General features: G+C 42.6%; 2 long non-coding RNA genes and 1 other non-coding gene across 4 annotated transcripts in view; 2 read left to right on the forward strand and 1 right to left on the reverse strand.

Moving 5' to 3' along the window:
* On the forward strand, positions 1-27921 carry LOC148149667 (uncharacterized). Its single transcript, XR_015757550.1, has 3 exons — positions 1-146; positions 18613-18792; positions 27473-27921. It is a non-coding gene; the product is annotated as an uncharacterized LOC148149667 (long non-coding RNA).
* Positions 1-27985, reverse strand: part of LOC148149666 (uncharacterized) — a 70806-nt gene that overhangs the window by 450 nt on the left and 42371 nt on the right. The window lies entirely within an intron of this gene.
* Positions 1102-1226, forward strand: LOC122547109 (U4atac minor spliceosomal RNA). Its single transcript, XR_006310888.2, has one exon. It is a non-coding gene; the product is annotated as a U4atac minor spliceosomal RNA (small nuclear RNA).

Genomic DNA, 27985 nt, shown 5'->3' on the forward strand with positions numbered 1-27985 from the left:
TTTGTGCTCACAGTACACACAAAGAAAATTCTCATATTTCCTTCATTGACTAAAGGAGGAACAAGATGAGAATGTTAAGGACAAGAAGACGTCATTTAATCCAAATGAAGCTCAGCGTCTTCCTACTGATGTCGTTTGATGCTCAGGTAAGTATGCTAATCTTCCAGGTAAATTCACGCACTTGGTTTTTATGTGACTTAAAAGAATACAGATCCTTGGATCCGACCAATCACCGAATTTGCCGAATACGAGGTGATATTCGGTGACTGTCTGTAGAGGGCACTGTTTGCATTGTTTGCCTTTCTGCACTCAGTTTAGGGATTTGGACTGAGGCCTCTGTGATGGAAGCTGGCTGCACAGGGACTGGTGAGTGTCTTGAACCCGTTTAAAAGGATCACTTGTCGATCACAATGATAAGATTTAATTTTTTTCATAATTCTGATTCTCCAGCTTTTGACCCTACTTAACAGGGTGAAAATAATTTTAATGTGGCATATCTAACACCACGACCTGCAGAGCTACTACCTTTTTTTCACAAAAATCCTGCAGCTTTTCACTGCACATTCAGGCAGAAACTCATTCATAAACAGACAGGCAGGCTGGCCCCCAGAAGAAGTGTACTATGGAAAGAAACTTGAATTGATAGCAACTAAATTGATTGCCTCCAATCATTCTGACTGATCCACAGCAAATTATTATAATCGATCAAGGCAAGATTCAGATGCACCCAATGGGACAACAAAACAAATGCCGACTAAAAATATGACAGGGTCATTACAAACGTGGATATTAGAGATCAAAACTAAATTGGTTTAATGTATTGCCAGATAGTAGTGCAATAATCACTAACCTTGGAAATACACTGCAATTCCTAAATACCAACAGCTGGTGGTGGTGTAGTGCATTATGGGTAATTTGAATAGCTATTTTTCTCCCTAAAAATGTACATGCACTAAGTTTTAAACAATATTAAACTTGAATAATGTAATTAACGCATATGTACCGATCTGCAAACCAGCCAAACAAAAATAGAAAAATTGTCACCATAACTTAAAGGTGGTAGTGTTCACCTACCCTCCCCTTGACACCAAATTCATATCAACTGTCCTTATCTTGGGGTTGCGTGGCTGTTCAATGAACGTATGGTGAGAACAGCACTGCTAACACCATTACAACACATGCGCATCACCTAGACATGTCTAGGCTATGGTGCAATTTTTGGAACCTTTAGTGTCTATTTAATGGAGTAGTAGATGCTTTGTATATTGTTTTAAACTTATATTATTATGAATTAATTACAGAATGACAGACAACCATTTTTTCCTTCACCACTTCTCACCCTATCCAATGCCATACTCATTGTGATGTTGTGTGGCTAAAACAAGTACAAACATCAAAAGATACCATGTGCAGAAGTGCTAATTTCCCTGGTGTTGGTAAAGATCAGTCTGGCTATACAAAGTTAAAAATCACACAACACCAGGTTATAGTCCAACGTGTTTAATTGGAAGCACACTAGCTTTTGGAGCAACGCTTCACAATCACCTGATGAAGGAGCGTCGCTCCGAAAGCTAGTGTGCTTCCAATTAAACCCCAGTCTAACACCGGCATCTCCAAATCAGTCTGGCTATATTAGCAGTGAACTTTCCAAGTAATTAGACTATACTGCATCACTTGCCCCTCATGGAAATATTTGTACAGAAAAACACCTTTGAACAGAAGTTGGCTCAAAACTTGTTGATCTTCTAGTGCAAGAGTTTGGCCTCAACCGAATGTTATAGACTGACCAACTAAAAGGTCCAGAACATGCTGAGGTAATGTGGAGCTGCTGGTGTTGGACCAGGGTGGGCGAAGTCAAAATCACACGACAGTTATTGACCACACTTTTGACCACTACACCTAATGAAGGAGCAGCGCTTCAAAAGCTTGTGATTTTAAATGAATCTGGTGGACTACAACTTGATGTTGTGTAACTGTTGACCACCTGTTGAGAGACACACTGAAGTTTGGTGCAGTGGCTGCAAAGGTGCAGTGTGGAAAGTCCAGAATCTAAGGCCCTTTCTACTTAATCACTAAGGTGTCGTTAATTCACAGAACCTCAATGTTTGTATTGGAATATATATACTTTTTAGTCAAATTTAGTAGATGTGACAATCTCACATTTGGATAGAGGTATTCAGGAATTAGTGCCCAAATGTAAAATGTGATACCTCAATTGTATTTTCTGTAACGTCTACCTAGAAATACTTGATAATGCACTTTTAATAACTTATGAATAAAGTATATTTTTGCAAATTAAGAACATTCCTGAAAATACTACCTTCAAGGCACTGCATTTAGATTTCAGGCTCCTTCACTCTAACCACTAAACACTAAAGGCCGCCAAACCTCAGAGTACAAGGGGTCTATGTTGTTTCATAGGGATCAAGGATCATTAATAAATAACATATCCATCACCTTACTTAATAAAAATAATGAGAATATTGCAGTGTTAATACCTGCATACCCCAACACTTGCCCACCTCTTTTCCAGAAATAGATCAGGCACAGCAAAGAAGAATGCATAATACATGATAATCAATGAAATCATTCAAGGAAATAAATGTCACTCTGGATTTTCTTACAAGAACCAAGGCTGAAAGTCAAAATACACTAGGGAGTAAAGATAGTGTGGCACCTAGCTTGGATCATTACTGCTTTCCTGGCCACACTGGCTCTTATAATGCCGTGATAGTGCCCTTACCTCTGGGCCAGAAACTTTGGGTTCAAGCTCCACCTCAGAGTGTGATGACTGTACAGTGCGTCATAACATGTCAAAACAAGTTGATTAAAAAACTGAAGCAAAACAAAATCACTGATTCTGCAGTTCTGATGAAGATTCACTGTATTTAAATATTAACTCTGCTTTCTCCCTGCTGATGCTGCCAGACCTGCTCAACTTCTCCAACAATTTCTGTTTTTGTTTCAGATCTCCAGCATCTGCAGTTTTGTTTTATTTGTTACAAAAAATGTTTAGGGCTCTTCTGGCAGAGCAGTGTTGTCTCTCACTCTTAGCCAGGTTCACTTGAACCTGAAGTGTATGCCCGAAACGTAGATCCTCCTGCTCCTCGGATGCTGCCTGACCCGCTGTGCTTTGCCAACACCACACACACTCGACTCAGGTTCAAGTTTCAATTGCAATGTATACGTGTCTTACCATGACCAGGTTGATTAAAAATACACACTTCATCCAAGGATTCATGAGGCGCACAGTGCCTACCCTGAACCAGGAGGCTTGAGTTCAAGTATTTCTTTCTTTAATTTCAAAAATATACTTAATTCATATAAAAAAATTTGTTTGTATGCATTGTCACAAATGCTGTAGCGTTGTCACAGTTCTGTAGCGTTGCATATCTAGTAAACAAACAGATAATTGGACTTTGACTCTATCCAAAGAAGAGCTCACTTACACATGCAATTCTAATATTTACATATATTTGAGAAACTAAGAGGGTCCAATAACTGAATGGAACCCCAATCCCACCTACTCTGGTGCATCACCTCCCACCACAGCACAACCTATTCACAATATATTGTGAGAGAGTTAAAAAGTTCTGTTCACTTTAACCATGTTGCGGTGAGTTTTTTTTAAACTGTGTTTGTCACAGAGGCCTGGCATTTTTTTTGGCATAGCTTGCCAAACCTGGCTACTTAATTACCTACCGCACCCGTGGTGTGTCTTTCATCAGATTTCCACTCCATCTGACAACATGCCGCAGATATCCCAGATTTCACCCTTGCACCTGTGTCAACGTTTAAAGCCCAATGCACACCCAAACAACCATCAGAGCTACTCTTCACTGTAACCAATATGGCAAACAGGAGAAAATCAATGTCCCAGTTTCTCGCCAGGGTCCCTGCACAACTCTATCCAGCAGGACTTCAAAATCAGGACATTTTCACCCAGCACAAGCAGTGAAAGCCTTAACCCCAGAGTTTACCTGTCCGGTCAGAGGTTTTCACTTGGATTCAACTATTCTCAGCCATCAGGTGAAAAGCACAGTAATGTAAGAAAGGGTCAAAATCTTTCGCCACTCCCTCAGCTATGTACCACAATCACCTCGCAGATACCTCGCACTCATTTTCTCTACTGTTGTACTCACATCCCACACTATACCACTCATTAGCCATTCACTGTCACCCTCCCCAAGACTATTAAAGGCAGCACAATGGCTAGCACTGCTGCCTCACAGCACTAGAGAATGGGTTCAATTCCACCCTTGGGCAACCGTCTGCCTGGAGTTGGCAAGTTTTCCCTATGCCTACCTGGGTTTCCTCTGGGTGCTCCGGTTTCCTGTTACTATCCAAAGGTATGTAGGTTAGGTGGATTAGCCATGGATAACCCAGGGTTAGAGGGATGGGACTGGTCACTCATCGGAAGGTCAGTGTGTACTCAATGGGCCAAATCAAATCCCTCCCATGTGGAAGCAGGCTATGATCAACCCCTGCACACCTTCTCAGCTGCTTACTCAGTCACTTTGGACACCTCCCCAAGCTGCATCAAAAAGTAATAACTGTGTCACCCACTTTCACATCCTGTAGTTAGTGTCTGTCTCTCTCATTTGAGGAGGAAAACAGTCCATAATAGGGCAGAAAAAAAATCAAGATAAGCAATGAGCTGCTTAACATTTGACTTAACAGTGATGAGGACCCTGATTCTGATCACTCCATGAAGGGTTTGAAGTGGTATTAGATGCTGTCCTTGGCTTACCGTGCGGGAACATCGGGAGTAAAGGTTAATCCCCTTGCACGAATGAAGGACCGCTGACTATGGCAAGTTTACTCATTTTACGTCTGAGCTAAACTACACAGCAGGTAAATAGTAATATGAGGCTGGTATTTCTGGCCAAGGGGATAGAGCACAAAAAGGTGAGGTAAGGCAATGCAATGCAATGCATCCTTGCTGTGTGTATCCAGTAATCTCTCAGTGCCAAGTGAGCAAGAAAAGAGCCCAGAGATGTAGCCTGGTTTAACTCGAGCTGGGTGTGTGTCCCTGAGCTACAGTGTCCTTCTTGCAGTGTTACAATGATAGTTGCCAGTGCTGCAGAGTGCAGTGGACATGGGTATATGTGGCCAGTAATATTGGTGCCTAGTTTCCAACAAGAAGGTCAATCTGAGCAAGTGCAAACTAAATCCTGCTTGTTCAGATTTCCTTGCCAAGTTTTTGTTGAGCTCTTCTGGTAAGTTTGGTATGATGGGAGGCTGATTATTGATAAGGTGAATTGGACTGTTAACGAGACAGTTAAAAAAACAATAATCACAGTCAATTGGCAACTCACAGATGCTGAGCAGGAGTCTCGTCACGCCACTTGTAAAACATAAAAAATGCTGGTGCAAGCTGCTCCCAATGTCAAGATGAGCCTTACTGCACTTGTGACTCTATTCTGCCAGACATCACTCAATCACTCATGTCATTCAGACCCCTAAAACGTTTCTTTCGGAGTTTTACGACACAGAAACATGCCTTTGGCCCACTGACAATCAGCAAGCCTTGAATACTTCCTCAAAATGTTACGAGCATTTCCACCTCTATCACTCTTACAGAAAGTAAGTTCCTGAGACCCATCACCCTCTTGGTGAAAACATTCTTGCTTAACTCCCCTTTAAAGCTTCTGTCCCTTAATACCTCAAACCTATAAGACCATAAGACCATAAGACATAGGAGTGGAAGTAAGGCCATTCGGCCCATCGAGTCCACTCCGCCATTCAATCATGGCTGATGCGCATTTCAGCTCCACTTACCAGCGTTCTCCCCGTAGCCCTTAATTCCTCGAGACAACAAGAATCTATCAATCTCGGCCTTGAAGACATTTAGCGTCCCGGCTTCCACTGCTCTCCGTGGCAATGAATTCCACAGGCCCACCACTCTCTGGCTGAAGAAATGTCTCCGCATTTCTGTTCTGAAATGACCCCCTCTAATTCTAAGGCTGTGTCCACGGGTCCTAGTCTCCTCGTTTAACTGAAACAATTTCCTAGCATCCACCTTTTCCAAGCCATGAATTATTTTGTACGTCTCTATTAAGTCTCCCCTTAATCTTCTAAACTCCAACGAATACAATCCCAGTATCCTCAGCCGTTCCTCATATGTTAGACCTGTCATTCCAGGGATCATCCGTGTGAATCTCCGCTGGACACGTTCCAGTGCCAGTATGTCCTTCCTGAGGTGTGGGGACCAAAACTGGACAAAGTACTCCAAATGGGGCCTAACCAGAGCTTTATAAAGTCTTAGTAGTACATCTCTGCTTTTATATTCCAACCCTCTTGAGATAAGAGACAACATTGCATTCGCTTTCTTAATCACGGACTCAACCTGCATGTTTATGTTTAGAGAATCCTCGACTAGCACTCCCAAATCCCTTTGTGCTTTGGCTTTATTAATTTTCTCACCGTTTAGAAAGTAGTCTATGCTTTTATTCTTTTTGCCAAAGTGCAAGACCTCGCACTTGCTCACGTTAAATTCCATCAGCCATTTCCTGGACCACTCTCCCAACCTGTCGAGATCCTTCTGTAGCCTCCCCACTTCCTCAGTACTACCTGCCTCTCCACCTAACTTCGTATCATCGGCAAACTTCGCTAGAATGCCCCCGGTTCCCTCATCCAAATCATTAATATATAATGCGAACAGCTGTGGCCCCAGCACCGAACCCTGCGGGACACCGCTCGTCACCGGCTGCCATTCTGAAAAAGAACCTTTTATCCCAACTCTCTGCCTTCTGTTAGACAGCCAATTCTCAATCCATCCCAGCAGCTCACCTCGAACACCATGGGCCCTCACCTTGCTCAGCAGCCTCCCGTGTGGCACCTTATCAAAGGCCTTTTGAAAGTCTAGATAGACCACATCCACTGGGTTTCCCTGGTCTAACCTACTTGTTACCTCTTCAAAAAATTCCAACAGGTTTGTCAGGCATGACCTCCCTTTACTAAATCCATGTTGACTTGTTCTAATCAGACTCTGCTCTTCCAAGAATTTAGAAACCTCATCCTTAATGATGGATTCTAGAATTTTACCAACAACCGAGGTTAAGCTGATTGGCCTATAATTTTCCATCTTTTGCCTTGATCCTTTCTTGAACAAGGGGGTTACAACAGCCATCTTCCAATCATCCGGGACCTTTCCTGACTCCAGGGACTCTTGAAAGATCTCAACCAATGCCTCTGCTATTTCCTCAGCCACCTCTCTCAGAACTCTAGGGTGTATCCCATCGGGGCCAGGAGATTTATCAATTTTAAGACTTTTTAACTTTTCTAGCACTATCTCTTTCGTAATGGCAACCATACTCAACTCAGCCCCGTGACACCCTTTAATTTTTGGGATATTACTTATGTCTTCCACTGTGAAGACTGACGCAAAGTACTTGTTAAGTTCTCCTGCTATTTCCTTATCTCCCATCACTAGGCTTCCTGCATCAGTTTGAAGTGGCCCAATGTCTACTTTTGCCTGTCGTTTGTTTCTTATGTACTGAAAGAAACTTTTACTATTATTTCTAATATTACTGGCTAGCCTACCTTCATATTTGATCCTCTCCTTTCTTATTACACTCTTTGTTATCCTCTGTTTGCTTTTGTATCCTTCCCAATCTTCTGATTTCCCACTGTTCTTAGCCACTTTATAGGATCTCTCTTTTTCTTTAATAAATTTCCTTTAATGCCCCCTGGTTACTGAGCCTTCCATTAAAGGGAAACATTTTTTCCTGTGTACCCAATTTGTACCCCTTAATTTGTACTGTTTGACCTGTCTTGGCTCCAAAGTTGTGATACACCTTTATTTTAAGTTATTATTCATATTGACAAATCCTTCCATGCCTTCTCCTCCCAATTCACAAAACCCCGAGATTTCTACATTTTGCTAATTCTGCTCTCTCTCAGTCCTGAATTTTATTGCATCATTGATGATAATGTCTTGAACTTATTTACTTCTACAGCCTGGAATTCTTTTCCAAAGCCATCTTTTTTATCGTTAAACACTCTAAAATCTACTTCAGCTGTCCTAATATGTCCTTACATGGCGGTCAAATTCAACCCAAGCCTCCTGTGAAGCATCTTGAAAGGAATATTAAGATGTGTAACAAGATTCAGTTTTGAGCCGGAGTAAATGAACTTTTGTTCCACGACAATGAAGACTCATCAAGAAAAGCACCATCGGGACAACATGTAATGAGTCAGGAACATAGAATGAATTAATGATTGTGAGTTTTAATTGAAGCAAACCAAAGTTATCAATTTAAAGTTATTACTAGAAGCAAAAAATGGGGTGAGGACAAAATATACTCAAAAGTACAGAATAGATGACCAAAGAAGCAGCTGAAACCAAAGAGACAGTATAGAAAAAGCAACCTACATTTACATACCTTTGGCTTAGCACTCCTAGTGCTTTTAGAAAGTCCCTTAACAAAAAAGGCACACTGGAAGAAAGTCATTTTCTCTTAAGAAAGCATGCAGTAAGGGTGGGTTAAGTCTCTGATCAGTTATGTTTACTTTAAAAATCTATTAGCTTTTCTTGAACCTTACAAAAACATTCACTTATTAATTCCTTCATTTCCCTGACGCTACTACCCAATGCTACTTACCCCTATCCCTCTCCCACTCACTGCCCACTTTACTGCCTCAATGTAAGAAAGAGAGCAACAGCTCAAGAGCCAAGAAGCGAACAGGTAGTAGTGAGAGTTCAGTGGAGTGCATGGCAAGCAGTTAAAAAGATTAGAGGTGGGTAGGACAGAATGAGCAAGCTTCTGGATTAGTGGTACTGGAAGAGCACAGCAGTTCAGGCAGCATCCGAGGAGCAGTAAAATCGATGTTTCAGGCAAAAGCCCTTCATCAGGAATACAGGCAGAGAGCAAGCTGGCAACTTGGAGTATTGGGAAAGAAAGTGTTAAGTGAGAGAGGTGGCATGTTAAAGCAGCAGGGAGGAGATAGTGAGGACTGCTGATGCTAGAGATCAGAGTCGAGATTGTGGTGCTAGAAAAGCATAGCAGGTCAGGCAGCATCCGAGAAACAAGAGAATCGATGTTTCTGTCATAAGCCCTTCATCATGTTAAAGCAGCAGTTTGTTTTAAAATTAATGAATAAGCATATGACTATGTTAACATCAAAATGGAGGCTGGTGCTATTTAGGAAACTTGCTTAATTTATAAACAACACAAAAGAAAAAATTTCAATGTAAATGCACTTAAATGTGGATGCACTTCCCATATTAAGACACCTTGGGGTTTAAGATAGCTCCACTTCAAACAAGGTAAAAGAGATGGAGTGGGACCCCAGGAGTGGAGATTATACTGGGAGGCCAAAGCCAACTCATCCAATATTTAGTTGGAAGAAATTTATGCCTAACCAATTCTGGGTGTCAGACAAACGTTCTGCACTTAGAAAGGAGGGCTGGTCAAGAAAATGGCAGTTAGTTGGGTGGATGATGTCATGGGACAGTAACTGGACAAAAAATATAAGGGGGCGGGGGGGGACCCACAACAAATCCATGGGACCAGCAGGAATAAATGGCGTAAAAAGCAATTGTTTGCAGACTAAAACTGGGTGGAAAAAATGTTGGAAATCCAGTAGGCACCGTCCTATTCAGTCCACGTCTCAAAGAGTAATAAAAGAAAAAAAGATTTGACAATAATTATGTATTGGAGGAGGACAGTATCGTCATTCATATCAATGGCTCCAGATAGGTCCAGAGGATGTGACACATGCCTTTAAAAAATAGTCCAGAATTAATAAGTAGGTAGTTACTAAACAGTAAAAACAGCTTCATTTCAAAATTTGGAAAAAATGTACCATAAACTAAAAGTAATAGCTGAAATCCAAAACATATCGACAGCCAATATTGCATTCAATTCCATCACCATCCCTTGTTACGATTAAGGCATAACCAATAGGGCAGACCACCAAAATTAGTGACACTGGGAGAGATTTTCACGAGGAGTCCCCAACGTTGACATCAGATCCTATGAAGTTTAATGACATCAGGTCAAATATAGAGATGGAAACCGCTTGCTTAAAATTTCTGACGTTATCAAGGATGTACTCTGCCGGGGGAGGGGGGGGATGGGGGCATCGATGCCCATTGGTGGCACCACAACTGGATTGCTGTATCCAATGCCTTTAATAACAAGGATCCAAGAGAAGAGAGAGAGAGAGAGAGAGACACAGGCAGACAGAGACACAGAGAGAGACAGAGACAGAGAGAGAGAGAGATTAAACTGGATCAGCCACTCGGCATTTCTGATTCTGATTATTCAAACCCTTCGCCTTCTGTCTTGCACCAACACTCTCGGCTTCTCCATACTGTGGAGGAGGTTGTACCGGAGCTTCCTCTTCTCCTGATTTATTTATTCATGCACCTCCATTCAGGACTGGACAACAGAGTTTCAATCTGGTCCATTGGCTGGGCGACTGCTTAGTTCTGCTTACTGCATGCTGTTCCTGTTGCTTCTCATGTGTATAGCTTCAGCAAGTAAGCACCTCATTTTCAGATATATTTGGTACTGCTCCTGGAATTTCTCTTATATTCATTAAAAACCAGGGTGTGTGTCCTTGCTTATGAGGTTGCACGTGGCAAACTAATTAGTAAAGTTAGATCACGTGATTTAGGGAGAGCTTGCTAATTGGATACAAAATTGGCTTGACAGTTGCGAGACAGAGGGAGGATGGTGAAAGGGCTGTTTTTTAGACTGGAGGCCTGTGACCACTGGGGTTAGGCTGGGTCCACTGCTTTTTGTCTTTTATGATTAGATTACTTACAGTATGGAAACAGGCCCTTTGGCCCAACAAGTCCACACTGACCCTCCGAAGAGCAACCCACCATTCCCCTACATTTACCCCTTCACCTAACACTACGAGCAATTTAGCATGGCTAATTCACCTAACCTGCACATTTTTGGACTGTGGGAGGAAACCAGAGCACCCGGAGGAAACCCACGCAGAGACGGGGAGAACGTGCAAACTCCACACAGACAGTTGCCTGAGGCAGGAATTGAACCCAGGTCTCTGGCGCTGTGAGGCAGCAATGCTAACCACTGTGCCACCGTGCCGTTATGTAAATGATTTGGATGAGAATTTAGGAAGCATGGTTTTCTTTATAAATATTTTTAAAGACCTTTTTAAATCTTTTACAAAACATTTATATACAAAAAAAAGAATAACACCAAAAAACAGAAAGATAGAGGCAGTACAACAAAATCATAATGTGCTGCTATTAGTAATGAACGACTTACTATTCTACCAGAACAAACATTATCTACTTAACCTAAATTATAAACAAATTAAATAAATATTAAATTAAACTAAATTCAACTACTTAAATTATATCTCACTACTTTATTTTATTTCACTCATCATTCCTCCACTCAGGCTCCCATCCCTGGGAGGACCAGCTATAGTACTGTATTCTTTTTCCCCCCAACCTCCCCCTCCCAGGGCCTCACAGGCACCTAGACTGATTCCCACGGCTATACCATGGCCCTAATTAATATTGCTGATAAATCTGCATCAATATAATTTAAAAAGAGCTGCCTCATCTTGTAAAACTGTTCCGTTTTGTGGTATATCATATTTGTGAGGTAGACTTGGGTGAGATGCTGTATCATCAGCCTACGCCACCCCATAAGACCTGGTGGTTTTTCGACGGCCAATACATGAGACTGTGTGGAGTTTGCACGTTCTCCCAGTGTCTGCGTGGGTTTGCTCCGGGTGCTCCGGTTTCCTCCCACAGTCCAAAGATGTGCAGGTCAGGTGAATTGGCCATGCTAAATTGCCCGTAGTGTTAGGTAAGGGGTAAATGTAGGGGTATGGGTGGGTTACGCTTCGGCGGGTCGGTATGGACTTGTTGGGCCGAAGGGCCTGTTTCCACACTGTAATGTAATCTAATATAATATAATGTAATCTAAAATCTAATGTAATGTTCTTCCTCACACAGTGGGTTATACAATCTCTTCCCGTGTTCCCCCAGAGGGGACAAATTTGGCAACCCCAGAAGAAGAAATACCGGATCCACATTAATTTCAATTCCCAAGTGTCCTTTAGCTCCCTTACAATAGCACTCCAGTATCTCTGGATCTTACAACATGACCAGTAATGTGTGTAGAGTGCCTATACTAATTTTACATTTGGGAAGCCCTGACGACACTCCTATCCTAAACTTAGCTCGCTCCTCTGGAGCCATATGAGCCCTGTGTAAAACCTTCAATTGCATGGCCTGCGCTGTTACATAGTGAAATTTTCCTTACATTTCCCCATATATCTTCCCATACCTCCGATGAAATACCCTCCCATAGCTCTCAATTCCACGTCCTCCAAGGCACAACCTTTTGCTAAATGATACAAGGTTACTAACTGAAAGAACATCTGTACACCAGAGTACTCTTTTCTCTACAACTGACTGTAACACTGAGCCAGGAGCGTGGTCTTCCTCTATATATAATCCCTTATCTGAAATTACCGGAAAAGGTCCCTGTTAGATAGTCCATATTTCTAGCTTAACTGACTAAATAACATCAAGACCTCCCCCTCAAACAAATTTCCCAGGAATGAGATTCTCTTATTCTCTCATTACTTAAAGCCGGAGTCCATTGCCTCAGATTTAAATCCTTGGACTCCCACCAAGAGGGTAAACGGCGAGGTCTTTGACCAATTGCCCTCGTCTTGCCTCATTATCCTACAGGCTTTCACTGTATTTAAAGCGATTGGATTCTTACACTGCTCAGTCACAGATTTCATCTTATCCATAAATAATAAATTAACTAGAGGACATCTCGACTGCGAGGCTTCAACGTCAAGCCAAATCGACCCCGAATTCCCACAAACTATCCCAGCATGGCGCTTATTTGATATTTCTTCAAATCAGGAAGATCCACGCACCTCCACCTCACCCTGCGAAAGCTGCAATTTAGTAAATTTAGTTACAGGGCGCCTGTGCACCAAATAAAGGACCCTCGCCAACCACTGAGCCTCCGTAACACTCATCCGGGCAGCAAGAACAGGAGCATTCTCATGGAATACAACAGGCGAGGAAGAACATTCATTACACCGGCACCACTCCCCACCTCTTCCTCCGCTACATTGATGACTGCATTGGCGCCACCTCGTGCTCCCCCGAGGAGGTTGAGCAATTCATCAACTTCACCAACACATTCCACCCTGACCTTAAATTTACCTGGACCATCTCTGACACCTCCCTCCCCTTCCTGGACCTCTCCATCTCCATTAATGATGACCGACTTGACACTGAATCTTTTGCAAACCCACCAACTCCCACAGCTACCTGGATTACATCTCTTCCCACCCTACCTCTTGCAAATGAATTTCTGGATTAGTGGTGCTGGATGAGCACAGCAGTTCAGGCAGCATCTAAGGAGCAGTAAGATCGACGTTTCGGGCAAAAGCCTTTAATCAGGAATAAAGGTAGAGAGCCTGAAGCGTGGAGAGATAAGTTAGAGAAGGGTGGGGGTGGGGAGAAAGTAGCATAGAGTACAATAGGGGAGTGGGGGAGGGGATGAAGGTGATAGGTCAGGGAGGAGGGTGGAGTGGATAGATGGAAAAGAAGATGGGGGGCACGGTGGCACAGTGGTTAGCACTGCTGCCTCACAGCGCCAGAGACCCGGGTTCAATTCCCGACTCAAGTGACTGACTGTGTGGAGTTTGCACATTCTCCCCGTGTCTGCGTAGGTTTCCTCCGGGTGCTCCGGTTTCCTCCCACTGTCCAAAGATGTGCAGGTCAGGTGAATTGGCCATGCTAAATTGCCCGTAGTGTTAGATAAGGGGTAAATGTAGGGGTATGGGTGGGTTGCGCTTCGGCGGGCGGTGTGGACTTGTTGGGCCGAAGGGCCTGTTTCCACACTGTAAGAAATCTAATCTAATCTAAAAAAAAACTAATCTAAAAATGCCATCCTGTATTCCCAATTCCTCCGCCTCCGCCATATCTGCTCCCAGGAGGACCAGTTCCACCACAGAACACACCAGATGGCCTCCTTCTTTAGAGACCGCAATTTCCCTTCCCCCGTGGTTAAAGATGCCCTCCAACGCATCTTGTCCACATCCCACACCTCCGCCCTCAGACCCCACCCCTCCAACCGTAACAAGGACAGAACACCCCTGGTGCTCACCTTCCACCCTACAAACCTTCGCATAAAACAAATCATCCGACATTTCCGCCACCTCCAAACGGACCCCACCACCAGGGGTATACTTCGCTCCCCACCTCTTTCTGCCTTCCGCAAAGACCATTCCCTCTGTGACTACCTGAGGGTGGCACAGTGGTTAGCACTGCTGCCTCACAGCGCCAGAGACCCGGGTTCAATTCCCGCCTTAGGCGACTGTCTGTGTGGAGTTTGTACGTTTCCCCGTGTCTGCATGGGTTTCCTCCGGGTGCTCCGGTTTCCTCCCACAGTCCAAAGATGTGCAGGTCAGGTGAATTGGCCATGCTAAATTGCCCGTAGTGTTAGGTAAGGGATAAATGTAGGGGTGTGGGTGGGTTACGCTTCGGCGGGTCGGTGTGGACTTGTTGGACCAAAGGGCCTGTTTCCACACTGTAATGTAATCTAAATCTAATGTAATCTAATCTAAAAATCCTTCACCGCCGCTCCCTCACCATCAGATGCCTGGAGGTAGAACGCCTCATGTTCCGCCTCGGAACACTTCAACCCCAGGGCATCAATGTGGACTTTAACAGTTTCCTCATTTCCCCTTCCCCCACCTCTCCCTAGTTCCAAACTTCCAGCTCAACACTATCCCCATGACTTGTCCTACCTGCCTATCTTCTTTTCCATCTATCCACTCCACCCTCCTCCCTGACCTATCACCTTCATCCCCTCCCCCACTCCCCTATTGTACTCTATGCTACTTTCTCCCCACCCCCACCCTCCTCTAGCTTATCTCTCCACGCTTCAGGCTCTCTACCTTTATTCCTGATTAAAGGCTTTTGCCCGAAACGTCGATTTTACTGCTCCTTAGATGCTGCCTGAACTGCTGTGCTCTTCCAGCACCACTAATCCAGAAATTCATTTAATCTGGGCCATTCGGCCCAACCATGATAACGGCAACCCCTCCCAACGCTGCAAATCCTGTTTTATCCTCTCTAATAGTTGTGCATAGTTAGCTTTATACAGCTGCTGGAAGGAAGGGGTAATAAAAATTCCCTAATATAAAAAACCTTTTGACGACCATCTAAATTAGAACTGCATTCCATCCTTTAGATTAGGCACCTCCACTAATCCTCCCACCAGCATGGCTTCCAATTTTGTAAAGTTGATCCTGTAGTCCGAGAAACCGCCGAATAAATTAATTGTTTGAATCAATTGAGGACCACCAACCTCTCCAGATTGGCCAAGAACAAAAGGACATCATCAGCATATAGGGCGATCTTACGCTCCCCCATTCCCACCCTTGGTGCCACTATTTCAGGGTCCCTCCTGATAGCCTCAGCTAACGGCTCAATTGCCAAGGTGAATACCAGCAGTGAGAGAGGACACCCCTGTCAACTACCTCGCCCAATCTTACTTAGCACGATTTGTAATGACTGCCGCCTTAGGATCATTATATAATACTGCCACCCATCTGGCAAAGGATTCCCCCAGACCAAAGTGCTCTAGGACCCCAAACAGAAACAGCCATTCTCTCCGATCAAACACCTTTTCTGCATCTAGGGAGATGACCAAACCCAGGATCAATCTTTGGTGGCATACCTGCACTATGTTCAGTACCCTCCTGAAATTGTTGCAGAAGCTACAGCCCTTAACAAAACCAGTGTGATCTTCTTTAGTAATATGGGGCAGGACCTTTTCCAACCTCAGAGCCAGCATCTTGGATAGAACTTTAAAATCTACATTCAACAGTGAAATTGGTCTATATGAAGAACATTCTTCAGGGTGTTTCCCCTTCTTTAAACTGAGGTAGCTAATAGCCTCCCTAAGAGAAGGCAGCAGACAATCCTATGCATATGAATAGCTATACATCCCCAGAAGTGGCTCCACCAACACATTTATGAATTCCTCTGGTCCTGGTGCTTTGCCACCCTGGAGATGCCTTATTGCTTCCTGGACTTCCTGTACCATTATAGGTGCATTCAATAAGGAAGCCTGTTTCATGTCTGTAATGGGGAGGTCCAGATTCTCAAAAAAAAGGACTGCATTCTCGCTGCACCATTTTCACCTGCCTCTGACTGATACAGCTCTGTGAAATATTCCCTAAATCTAACATTGATCTTCTTCGACTCACAGATGATCATGCCAGCCTTCTCTCTAACAGACATAATAGACTGGGAAGCTTTTTTCCTCCTAGCCTAATATGCCAGCTATCTAACTGGCTTATCTCCAAATTCACATTGTCTTTGTTAGGCATGGTGGGGGTGGCATGTGGGGTTGGTGTGTGTGTGTGGGTGGTGTGTGATGAGTCGATAGCTGCCTAGAGGGCAGTGACCTGCTGTAACTTGACCAAAGAGGGCCTATTATAATATGTTTCCTCAGCTATCTGCAGCCGAGCCTCCAGCATCCGTTATTGCTTCTCCCTCTGCTTCCTTCTAGTCGCAAAATAAGAAATGATCAGGCGTCATAAATATGCCTTAGTGGCCTCCCAAAGTATTGCCAGATTACTGGCTGTACCGGAGTTGATATCCAAGGCGGCCCTGAACTCTCTCCTGATGAACTCAACAAATTTACTGTCCCTTAACAAAAAGGGTCCATGCACCAGTGCCGTGCATCCATTCCACTACTCTTGATTTTAACATCTAACTACACTGGCGCATGATCTGAGACAGCTATATTGCCAATTTTGCACGCCGATGTCCTGTCCAAACAGTCAGTTGGCATTAAAAAAATGTCAATTCGCATATGGTACTTGTGTGGGTTGGAGGAGAAAGTCAAGTCCCTTCCACTAGGTGGAGATGCCTCCACACATCCACAAGGTCCAACTCTTCACACATGTCCACAAACTGCTTAGATTGCACGGACGTACCTGCCAGGCCCCTTGTCACCCCTGTCAACTTCAGGATCCATTAGACAATTAAAATCCCCTCCTACGATCGTGCGGCACACCCCAAGATTAATTAATTTAGCAACTGCGTTAATTGTGGGCGGCACGGTGGCACAGCGGTTAGCACTGCTGCCTCACAGCGCCAGAGACCCGGGTTCAATTCCCGCCTCAGGCGACTGACTGTGTGGAGTTTGCACGTTCTCCCCGTGTCTGCGTGGGTTTCCTCCCACAGTCCAAAGATGTGCAGGTCAGGTGAATTGGCCATTCTAAATTGCCCATAGTGTCAGGTAAGGGGTAAATGTACGGGTATGGGTGGGTTGCGCTTCGGTGTGGACTTGTTGGGCAGAAGGGCCTGTTTCCACACTGTAATCTAATCTAATCTAATGAGAAATTTAAGAGGGTGCGCCAAAGGACAATATGCATTCAAGACTTCATACTCTTCTCCATGTATTAGAGCTTTAAGAATGATAAACCGTCCATGTTAGTCCTTAATTTGCTTCGTTACCTGGAAAGGAAGGTTCCTTCTTACCAGTAAAGCCACTCCTCCACATTTAGAGCTGAAGGAGGAGAAAAACACCCTGCATTAACCCTCCTGCTGCAGTTTCAGATGTTCCTTATCAGTTAGATGCATCTCTTGTAGCAGGGCGATGTCCACCCTTTCCTTCCTAAGGCTTGACAAGACCTTCTTTCTTTTAATAGGGAAATGGCTCCCTTTTGTATTCCAGGTGCACCAACTGAACAAATCATTAGCCATGATCATCCAGGGCAACCAGTGGTTTCCCAAGAGGATGAAGCTTATCGGAGGTGTGATGAGCAACAAAGACATTAACTCTATGAAGTCTAAAGACAACTCCTATAAAAACTACAACTAAAAACTAATCACTCCATTTAACTGAAGGAAATACCCAAATAACCCCCAATTCACTAGAGATCTTGCCCCTTGCCCACAGGGGCACTCCTCCAATCCTTGCCACCATCTTAACTGCCTCTAGCTGAGGCCGTGCCCTAGCCCCAGGCAATTCACAAATGAGGAAAACCTATTATTTACATCCTGAGAGTTAACAATGGATGCCCATTGCCCCCCGCTACTCATCTTAACCACAGATATAGCCACCCCCAATACAAAATCAAAAGGACAGCAGTTAAAAAAAACAAAAGGGCCTTAGATAATACCCAACTACTTGATTATAAAATAATTCCGGTTTTACATCAAGGCAGTACGTATAAAGCCAATAACCACAAAAAAAGGGGGAGAAAGAAGAGAAGGGGCAATTAAAAAAACCATACCATTGTCCGCAACAATGCCCCCTCCCCTCCCACCTCGACTCAAGTTCTTTATTTCAAAGAATTCACAAAGTCCTTCACCTTTTCTGAGGAGTCAAAGTTATATACCGACCCCCCAAGGGCAAAACAGCCAGGTACCTCAAGGAATATTGAATGTTCGGGTCCCTTAATTCTTTCTTGACTTCATCAAATGCCCTTCTCTTCGTAATTAGGACTCCTGAAAAATCGTTAAAAAACATTATCTTTGAGCCTTTGTATGTTAAAGCCTGTGAATATCTTCCCAGTCTTTTTGCTGTTTCAACTATTAACTGTTTTTCTTTATAATACAAGAGCTGCACTAGAACCGCGTGGGGATACGAATCGGACCCAGACCTGACATTGCAATCCAGTGGGCCCGCTCCACGCTCACCAGGCCAGACTCCAACTCCAGGCCCAGGAACGTCAGGAACCACCCCTCCAGGAAGCTAACAAGGTCCTCACCTTCCTCACGCACCAAAAGACCCACAAGCCGTAAGTTATTTCTCCTTTTTTTTATTCTCCAGGTCATCGACTTGTTCCTCAAGGACCTGAACCTAGTCGTCCAGCGTTCAGACCCTTCCGCCCGAGACCTCTGCCAAGGCCTCCAGTGCCACAGTCCTCTCCTCCACTGCTCCCATTCTTCGGTCCAGTAATTGGATTTCCTGCTCATGCTTTTTCAGCATGGCAGATAGCGGTTCTACTGCTGCTTCAAACTTCTCTCGGAGTTGGGCAAACACAGATTAAATGCTGCTGGCCCGTTAGATCCAAAGGGGCCGCCCCGGGATTTTGAGTACTGGATGCACGCATCCCCAATGTAGTAGGGTCTGCTGTATTCCTTTATTCAATGTCATTCCGGCCTTACAGCTGCAACACACAATTTCAGCAGCTCCAGATGATCAGCAAGTTTAAATTAGCACTTTTTCTCCTGGGGGTGGTTGGTGAGGGGGGGGGGGGGGAGGGGTAAAAGTTCACCTTGCCCAGAGATACAGAGCCCAGCACAGCAGACCACTCAGACCACCACCATCTTGGATCTCCCAGGAAGCATGGTTTATAAGTTTGCAGATGTCACCAAAATTGGAAAAAAAGGTAATGTAAGATTACAAAGGATTCTTGACCAACAGCTGTACAGGATATTGGTAAGGCCACTTTTGGAATACTGCATGCAGTTGTGGTCTCCTTCCTATCGGAAGGATGTTGTGAAACCTGAAAGGGTTCAGAAAAGATCTAAGGATGTTGCCAGGGTTGGAGGGTTTAAGCTGCAGGGACAGGTTGAATAGACTGGGGCTGTTTTCCCTGGAGCGTCGGTGGGTGAGGTGACCTTATAGAGGTTTATAAAATCATGAGGTGCACGGATAAGTTAAATAGACAAGGTCTTGTCCCTGGGGTGGGGGAGTCCAAAACCAGCGGGCATAGGTTTAGGGTGAGACAGGACAGATATAGAAGAGACCTAAGGGGCAATTTTTTCACACAGAGGGTGGTACGTGTATGGAATGAGCTGCCAGAGAAAGTGGTGGAGGCTGGTACAATTGCAACAATTAAAAGGTATGTGGATGGGTATATGAATAGGAAGGGTTTGGAGAGATATGGGTCGGGTGCTGGCAAGTGGGACTAGATCAGGTTGGGATATCTGATCAGCATGGATGAATTGGACTGAAGGATCTCTTTCTGTACTGTACATTTCTATGACTCTAATTGGGCCAATGGGTTGAGGAGTGGCAGATGGAATTTAATGTGGATAAACGTGAGGTATCGATTTTGTAAAACAAACAAGTGCAGGACTTGGACAGTTAATGGTATGATCCTGGGTAGTGTTGTTGAATTTAGGCACCTAGGTGTTCAGGTAGGTAAGTCTCTGAAATTTGTAGCACAAGTAAAGGTTGTTAAGGCGGCTTTTAGCATACATGCTTTCACTGCTCAGACCTTTCAGTAAGGAATTGTGACATTATGTTGAAGTTGTACAGAACGCTGGAGGCGATGGAGTACTATAAACAGTTCTAGTAACCCTGCTCGAGAAAGGACATAAAATTGGAGAGAGTTCAGAAAAGATTTACCAGGACATAGCTCTGAGAATGGAAGGTTTGTGTTATAAGAAGAGGCTAGATAGGCGGAGACTTTTTTTTTCACTGGAGCGTAGGAGGCTGAGGGGTGCCCTTATAGAGACTCATAAAAGCATGAAAACAGGTCATGCCAGCCAAGTATCCCAAATTAATCTACTCCCATTTGCCAGCACTTGGCCCATATCCCTCCAAGCTCTTCCTATTCATATACCCCATCCAGATACCTTTTAAATGTTGTAATTGTACTAGCCTCCACCACTCCCTCTAGCAGCTCATCCCATATATGCACCATCCTTTGTATGAAAAAGTTGCCCGTTAGGTCCCTTTTAAATCGTTCCCTTCTCACCCTAAACCTATGCCCTCTAGTTCTGAACCTCCCCCACCCCAGGGAAAAGATCTTGTCTATTTACTCTATCCATGCCCGACATGATTTTGTAAACCTCTAAGGTCAGCTCTCAGCCTCCAACACTCCAGAGAAAACAGCCCCAGCCTATTCAGCCACTCTCTATACTCAAATCCTCCAACCCTGGCAACACCTTTATAAATAGTTAATGTGAATAGCAAAAGATTTTTTCTAAGGTGGGGGGTTTATAAACTAGGGAGCACACATTCATGGTGAGAGGCGATGGATTTAAAAGGGACCTATTGGGCAACTTTTTCACACAGATGGTGGCTCGTATGTGGAAAGAACTGCCAGATGAAGTGGTGAATGCAAGTACAGTTACAACATTTAAAAGACATTTGAATAGGTAAAGTTTTGAGGGATATAGATTAGCAGGACTAGTTTTAGTTTGGCAAACTTGGTTGGCACGGTCGAGTTGGACCAAAGGATTTGTTTCTATCCTCCATGTGAAGTCACAGACTGATTGAGTACAACTGAATATTTGGAAGATCTGACTGAAACAGTGGACAGATGAATAGCTGAAGATAATAGTTAAAGCAAATGACAGTTTCTCTTCGGAGACTGTTAACTAAAGTCAAAGTGGAACTAAAAGACCAATAACAATTCATTTAGGTGACTTGCAGATTGGCTGGAGACAAGAATAGAGATAACAGCTAGTACACCAGACATAGACCATAAGACATGGGGTGCAGAAGTTAGCCCATCGAGTTTGCTCTGCTATGCAATCCTGGCTGATAAGTTTCTCATTCCCATTCTCCTGCCTTCTCCCCTTAACCCCTGATTCTCTTGACAATCTCAGCCTTGAATACACTCAATGACCTGGTCTCCACAGCCTTCTGTGGTAGTGAATTCCATAGATTCACCACTCTCTGGCTGAAGAAGTTTCATTTTATCTCCATTCTAAAAGGTTTTCTTTTGACTCTAAGGTTGTGCCCTCAGGTCCTCATCTCTCCTACCCATGGAAATATCTTCCCAAAATCCACTCTTTCCTGGCCATTCAGTATTCTGTATGTTTCAATTAGATCCCCCCTCATCCACCTAAACTCCATCGAATAAAGATCCATAGCCTTCAAACGTTCCTCATGTATTAAGCTTTTCATTCCTGGAAACCTCCTCTGAACATGGTCCAGGGCCAGTACATCCTTCCTGAGATATGGAGCCCAAAACTGTGCACAATACTCCAAATGTGGTCTGACCAGAGCCTCAGAAGTACATCCCTGCACTTATATATAAACAGGTATCCTGTTAAGATCAATGTTAGAGCCTCCACTGTTATTCTTACAACTTCAATGACAGAGAGAAAGCCATTTATCCAAATGTAAGCAATGTGGTAAGCTGTACAGAAGGAAGCATAAAAAGGACAAGATATTAACTGCACTTACTAAACAAGTCACTGTGACAAATGGATTTCAACCCAAGCAAAAATGACATTTTTCCAACTTGGATTAAAAAAAAAGGGACAGATACGTACTGCTAGATAGAAACACGAACACATGATCAGCAAAATAATCCTTTGATTCAGTCAAGCTTTATTATTTTGGGGGATTAAAAAGAAACAGCAAAACTGGAAAATGTCATTCTCGGTATAGTACTTCAAACCTGGCAACCTCAAGACCAAGGCCACACCAAATTTCAGATATGGTCAGATTTGCGATAGGTGCTTTAGACCAAGTTGGCTTAGGTGGAGATCAAATGTCCTTTGGATAGTGGGATAGAACAGCATGTGAAGCAGCGAAGCCAGTAACTAATCTGGGGACACATTTTGCCAATGCAGTCCCTAACTCAACTGTCCACGTCAAATTATTTTACGTTAAATTTTACAGAACTAAAATTTATGCACAGAAAGAAACTGTCCGATTTCAGACAACTCCAATTCTTGCACAGCCAGAACTGAAGTAGGTGCATTAAAGAATACATATATTTGACTTTTCTAATGATTTCCACAACTTGAAGCATCCGGTTATAGTATTTTACTTACTTCTGTTACTGTGCTATAGATTGAAGGACTGGATAATAGAATAAAATTAATTCATTTTAATTAATTACGAAAGGAGGCTGTTTCCTCCATTGCAATTTTACCTATTTTTCTACTCAACCTGCTCAGAGATGTTATTACACACCTCTGGAACAAGTGAGATTTAAACCTACACCTCCCAGTCCAGTGGTAGGGACACTACCACTGTGTCACAACAGAGCAGCTGAAATCAATTTATACAATTTCAACCTCATTCTTTGCGCTTGTATTAAAGATGTATCTGTTGTGGTGAGTCCAAGTGCTTGTCACTTCATTGAACAATTGGAGGGGCTTTTTGGAAACTCTGTTTAAGACATAAATAAGTACATTTGGAAAGATAATAGGGTGTGCCTGTGACACAGTGGTAGTATCATACCTTTCGAACAGACTGTGTTCAAGTCCCATGTCAAGATGTGATGGCCATCGAGGTATGTCATAACACATCCAAATAGGTTAGTAATAAAAAAATTCTTATACATGGGTAGTCCAGCTTCCTGATTGCAAACACCTTTCCAGGGCCAGGGCAGCCCCTCAGACTCTATTCACCATTCAATTAGATTAAAGTTAGTCAATCTGTACCTTTGATACCTTAACCAAACTATTTCTCAATTTCAATGTTACAACAATGTTAAAGGCAAATACTTTCCAGTATCTATCTCATTAAAATTGCCAACCGAAAGAAGCCATCCTGAAGTCTGAAGGACTGTGGAAACTGTCTCATGGGCGGTTTCCACAGCTGTTAGGGAAGATCCACATATAATAGCAAGCACAAGCTTGCATTATTGGCCTGAAAGAATGCACGAAGAAATTAAGCTTGGTCACAACAAAGGAGGCTAAGACCGTACCAAAAGTCATGCTGTTGATGCCTCCCCTCTTCTGGCTACGTGCAAGATTTTCTGCAACATATTTCCCTTCAATCTGTTGTTAGTGGCACCCCCCATTGAGCAATGTACTTTAAAAATAAAATGTTTGTTTTATCTATTTCCAGCAAAGACAACACATGTAACAACAGGATATTACAAAGGATTTGACATCTCCAAATGTTCTTACTTTCACTATTGATAACAGCAACACTAAACACCCTACACAGTCTAAAATCCACGACTCAAAAATCAGACTTTGCGGAGAAAAAAAAACACAAGTCTATCTAAAATTATAACAGACAAAATTGTAACATTATAAGTACTAAACAGTAAAGTAGCAACATTCTGTGCAAGCACTTGCAAATGCTTCCAGATTATTTAAGGTAGCTACAATTTCATGGATAAGAAAAAACAATATATTAATAAGCAAATACTTTGGAATGCTTCATCTTTGAAATTCAATCCCTCAATTTTTGCCAGACCAACAAATATTTTTGAGTCATTCATGCTGCTCGATGAGCAATATGTTTAATTGCAAATTTCACAGATCATCATATTGGCTGCTTGAGAAGCATCAGAAACAATCAACAGCATTAAAAAAGCCTAATTAATTTCATGGTTTAGAGCCAGTTTGGTTGGTTCAAAGTCAAGATAGATTTCTCAATTGCTAAAGTTACACTAACTCCCTACAGCTCATGATCAGCTTAAAATTTCATTGGTTGTCTAAATTCTCTGTTTGACCATATCTGCATGCCATTACAATTTGCAATCTTACTAAGTCACAAATTACCAATAGGATTCATGGCATCCAGCAAAGTGGCTCAGAATTCAGTATTAGCTTTGAGCGCAACCCTGAACAAAATAGCCAGATGGAAGCGGGAGTATCAGAGACTATCTGTTGAAGATTAGAAATATTATTCTTCTGAAAAATGACAAGTTCCACAACAGTCAGATAAGAAGCACTTACCATCAAGAGTAGTTAACATAATTCACGTACTTTTAAATTGAGCTCCACATTTTACATCGAGAATAAACCTATTGCTCATCACAATAAATCACTAAAATTATCCAAGACTGCTCATGGAAATGGTCAAATTATGCTTCCAGGAAAGTGGCGAACACTTTCTAATCACAGTGTGGTGTACTATCACTGAGCAGTTAAACTTTCACAGATCCATCCATATTGATACATCAAGAGGGACACGCTCCTGATCTGTTTCTAACCAGTGTACTCCTCACAAAAAAAGGAGACAAAATCTCTATGGCAGAAGTTTACAGAGACTCACATTTTCAGGTTAATCACAAAAGAAGTTGATAAAAACTATTAATTTATTTTAGAGGTGACCTCATTAGCTGGTCCAATCATTGTTGAAATATGGCCAATATTTTTCCAATAAATCCTATTCTAAAATTTCAAAGAGATGCTCACATGCTCCTTCAAATAATTCAACAAATTGATTTCTAATGCCTCAATTTAGAAATGTATGTTTCACTTCTGAAATCACCTTTTTTTACTCATTTCAGCAGGAAATCATGGTATCTTTGGCAGGAGTAACAGTAAAAAGGATTATTATTTGAATGGTAAAAAGTTGCAGCAAGGTGTCCTTGTGCATGAATCACAGAAGGTTGGTCTGCAGGTACAACAAGTGATTAGGAAGGCAAACTGAATTTTGTCCTTCACTGAAAAGGGATTGAGTTTAGATAGCAGGGAGGTTATGTTGCTGCTGCACAGAGTTCTGGTGAGACCACACCTGGACTGAAAATGTGTTGCTGGAAAAGCGCAGCAGGTCAGGCAGCATCCAAGGAACAGGAGAATCGACGTTTCGGGCATAAGCCCTTCTTCAGGAACCACACCTTCTTCAGGACCACACCTGGAGTCCTGCATGCAGTTTTGAGCCTCCTTACTTGATGAAGGATGTACTGGCACTGGACAGAGTGCAGAGGAGGTTCACTAAGTTGATAGCGGAGTTCAGGGGGTTGGCTTATGAGGAGACACTGAGTAGACTGGGATTGTATTCATTGGAATGCAGAAGAATGAGAGAGGATTTCACAGAAACATTTAAAATTATGAAGGGAATAGATAAGATAGAAGTAGAGAGGAAGTTTCCTCTGGCAAGTGAAACTAGGACAACAGGGCATAGCCTCAAGATTAGAACGAACAGATTTAGGACTGCTTGAGAAGGAACATCTTCACCCAGAAGGTTGGAAATCTATAGAATTCTTTGCCTGAAGTAGTTGGTGCTACTTCAGTAAATGTTTTTAAAGCTAAGAGATTTCTTTTTTTTAAACAGTAAAGGAATTGAGGGATACAGTGAGAGTGCAGCAAAGTGGACCCGAGTCCACAAAAAGATCACCATGATCTTATTTAATAGCAGAGCAGGCTCAAAAGGGCCAGATGGCCTACTCCTGCTCCTAGTTATGTTTATGTATACACCCAACTTGGGGAACCATCAGCAATGTATCATGTTCTTTATGCTATATCAGTGCGACTTTGACTGTGTTCAGATCAGTGCTAATTTCATACTTCTGGCTCAAATTGCGATGTGCACTCACTCTGTTATCTGATTCCATTTTCACAAAAACAGCTGCTACTGTTGGGTTTTAAAACATTGCTCCATAACAACATCTCCCTACCAGGGAGGGGAAAAAAAACTACAGCAAGCATGAGCAAGAGTACACATAAGAGACAGGAAAAACATAAGTGGATGTTTAATATAATCCTGTCACCATCTCCTGAAGTAAAATTAAAAGGTTTTAACTGGTAAACTAGAAAAATATTTTTAAAAACCAAATCAGTGTGTTTAGCATGATTAATAAGAAACTGTAAATTTGAATGTTAGTTACCAATTACAAGGGTATTTTGTTGAGCTCAAGTCTAAGCCAAGGTTTGACAATGTTCCAAGCAGACCACAGCCATTTCAGTTATTCTATCATCGAGGCACTATCCAAACAGTTAAGACGATAGAGTGACTCAACCCCATTATTTGTGTTCTGCATGCTGTCAATTTCATCCAACAGCTGGTTGCTGACACTGAGTTCCGCTGAATTCACACTACTTCATACTGGATTCGTCTTATTATAGATCAACTATCACAGGTGCCAATGTCCATTATTTTTCCCTTTATTTAAAGAGTAATTGTAATGCAAGAGAACAGATTTGTTTATTACTAAATGTATGATGTTTAATTGTTTTGACACAGGGTAAGTTAACCCTGGACGGTATGAATGGTTATTGTGGTGAAGGGCAAAAATCGTAGAGTTTATAATATAATGAAAGAGTTGAAATTCTAGTACAGTTATGAAGATACATCAGTGAACTCCTTTGGCAGGTTGCAAAAAAAGACTGCACAGAATGCAGAAACTATACCGAAATGGAACCATAAAAGCAATCTATTTAAAATAGTTTGAGAGAGATAACATTTGGCCCATAGAAATGCAGATTCTACCTGGAGTTTCAATTACTGGTGCAGGGATATTTTATTGTCCAACAAGAGGAAACAAGGGAATATTATTTGAAGACAGAATGAACCTATCAACAACAGAATCAGAAAATCTGCCTAATTGGAATATTACATAACTGCAGTTAAGATACAGTTTATAACTGCTCAATCTCACAATCTAATGTCAGATGGAAAAGTGTCTTCTGAGCACAGATAAAAGCCATCAGCAGTTCTTGCTAGGTATTTTGTAAATGACGTCTATTTGTTTGTTGTCTGTATATAGTCTTTTAAGTACACTAGCTTCTGTTTTCATGTGTTGGTGGGTTTTGGGCTACCATAATCCAAAGAGGCCTGAGTAGTCTGGCAGAAGTCTAATCAAGATCTCTTACATACAGGTGAGGAAGAACACCACTTTGACTGGGACAACACATTGACTACAACAACAGAGACATACACGAAGAATTCCCAGAAGCATGGCATTCCAACCAGAACGCTATCAACAAACATTGACTAGACACCATCTTCCACCCCCTGCGGAAAAAAAACAACAGGAAATGACATCACCAACAGGAAATGACATCACCAACAGGGGAAATGGCATCATCACAAGAAATGACATCATCAAACCTAAACACACAAATTAAAAGCAGGACATAACACCAGCGTTTTACCGGAGGCTCAATGATGATGAAAAGTCTGAAAACTAACCTTCCACCTCAGCAAGCAAAGTTATGTCCAGATGACAGATTTGTCAAAAAAGCAATACAGTAGCAATGCTTTTGCCCTGCAGAGAGTGGAAAATGACATAGCAAGTGTATAGTGAACAGTTTTTACTTCATACACTAACTGCAAGTTACACAGCCACCTGCAATTTTCTTCCACTTCAATTTCACATATGCATTCTATCA

The sequence above is a fragment of the Chiloscyllium plagiosum genome, unplaced genomic scaffold (genome assembly GCF_037043375.1).
Source record: "Chiloscyllium plagiosum isolate Xiang-an unplaced genomic scaffold, Cpla_swu_hap1 HiC_scaffold_7, whole genome shotgun sequence".
NCBI classification, from domain to species: domain Eukaryota; kingdom Metazoa; phylum Chordata; class Chondrichthyes; order Orectolobiformes; family Hemiscylliidae; genus Chiloscyllium; species Chiloscyllium plagiosum.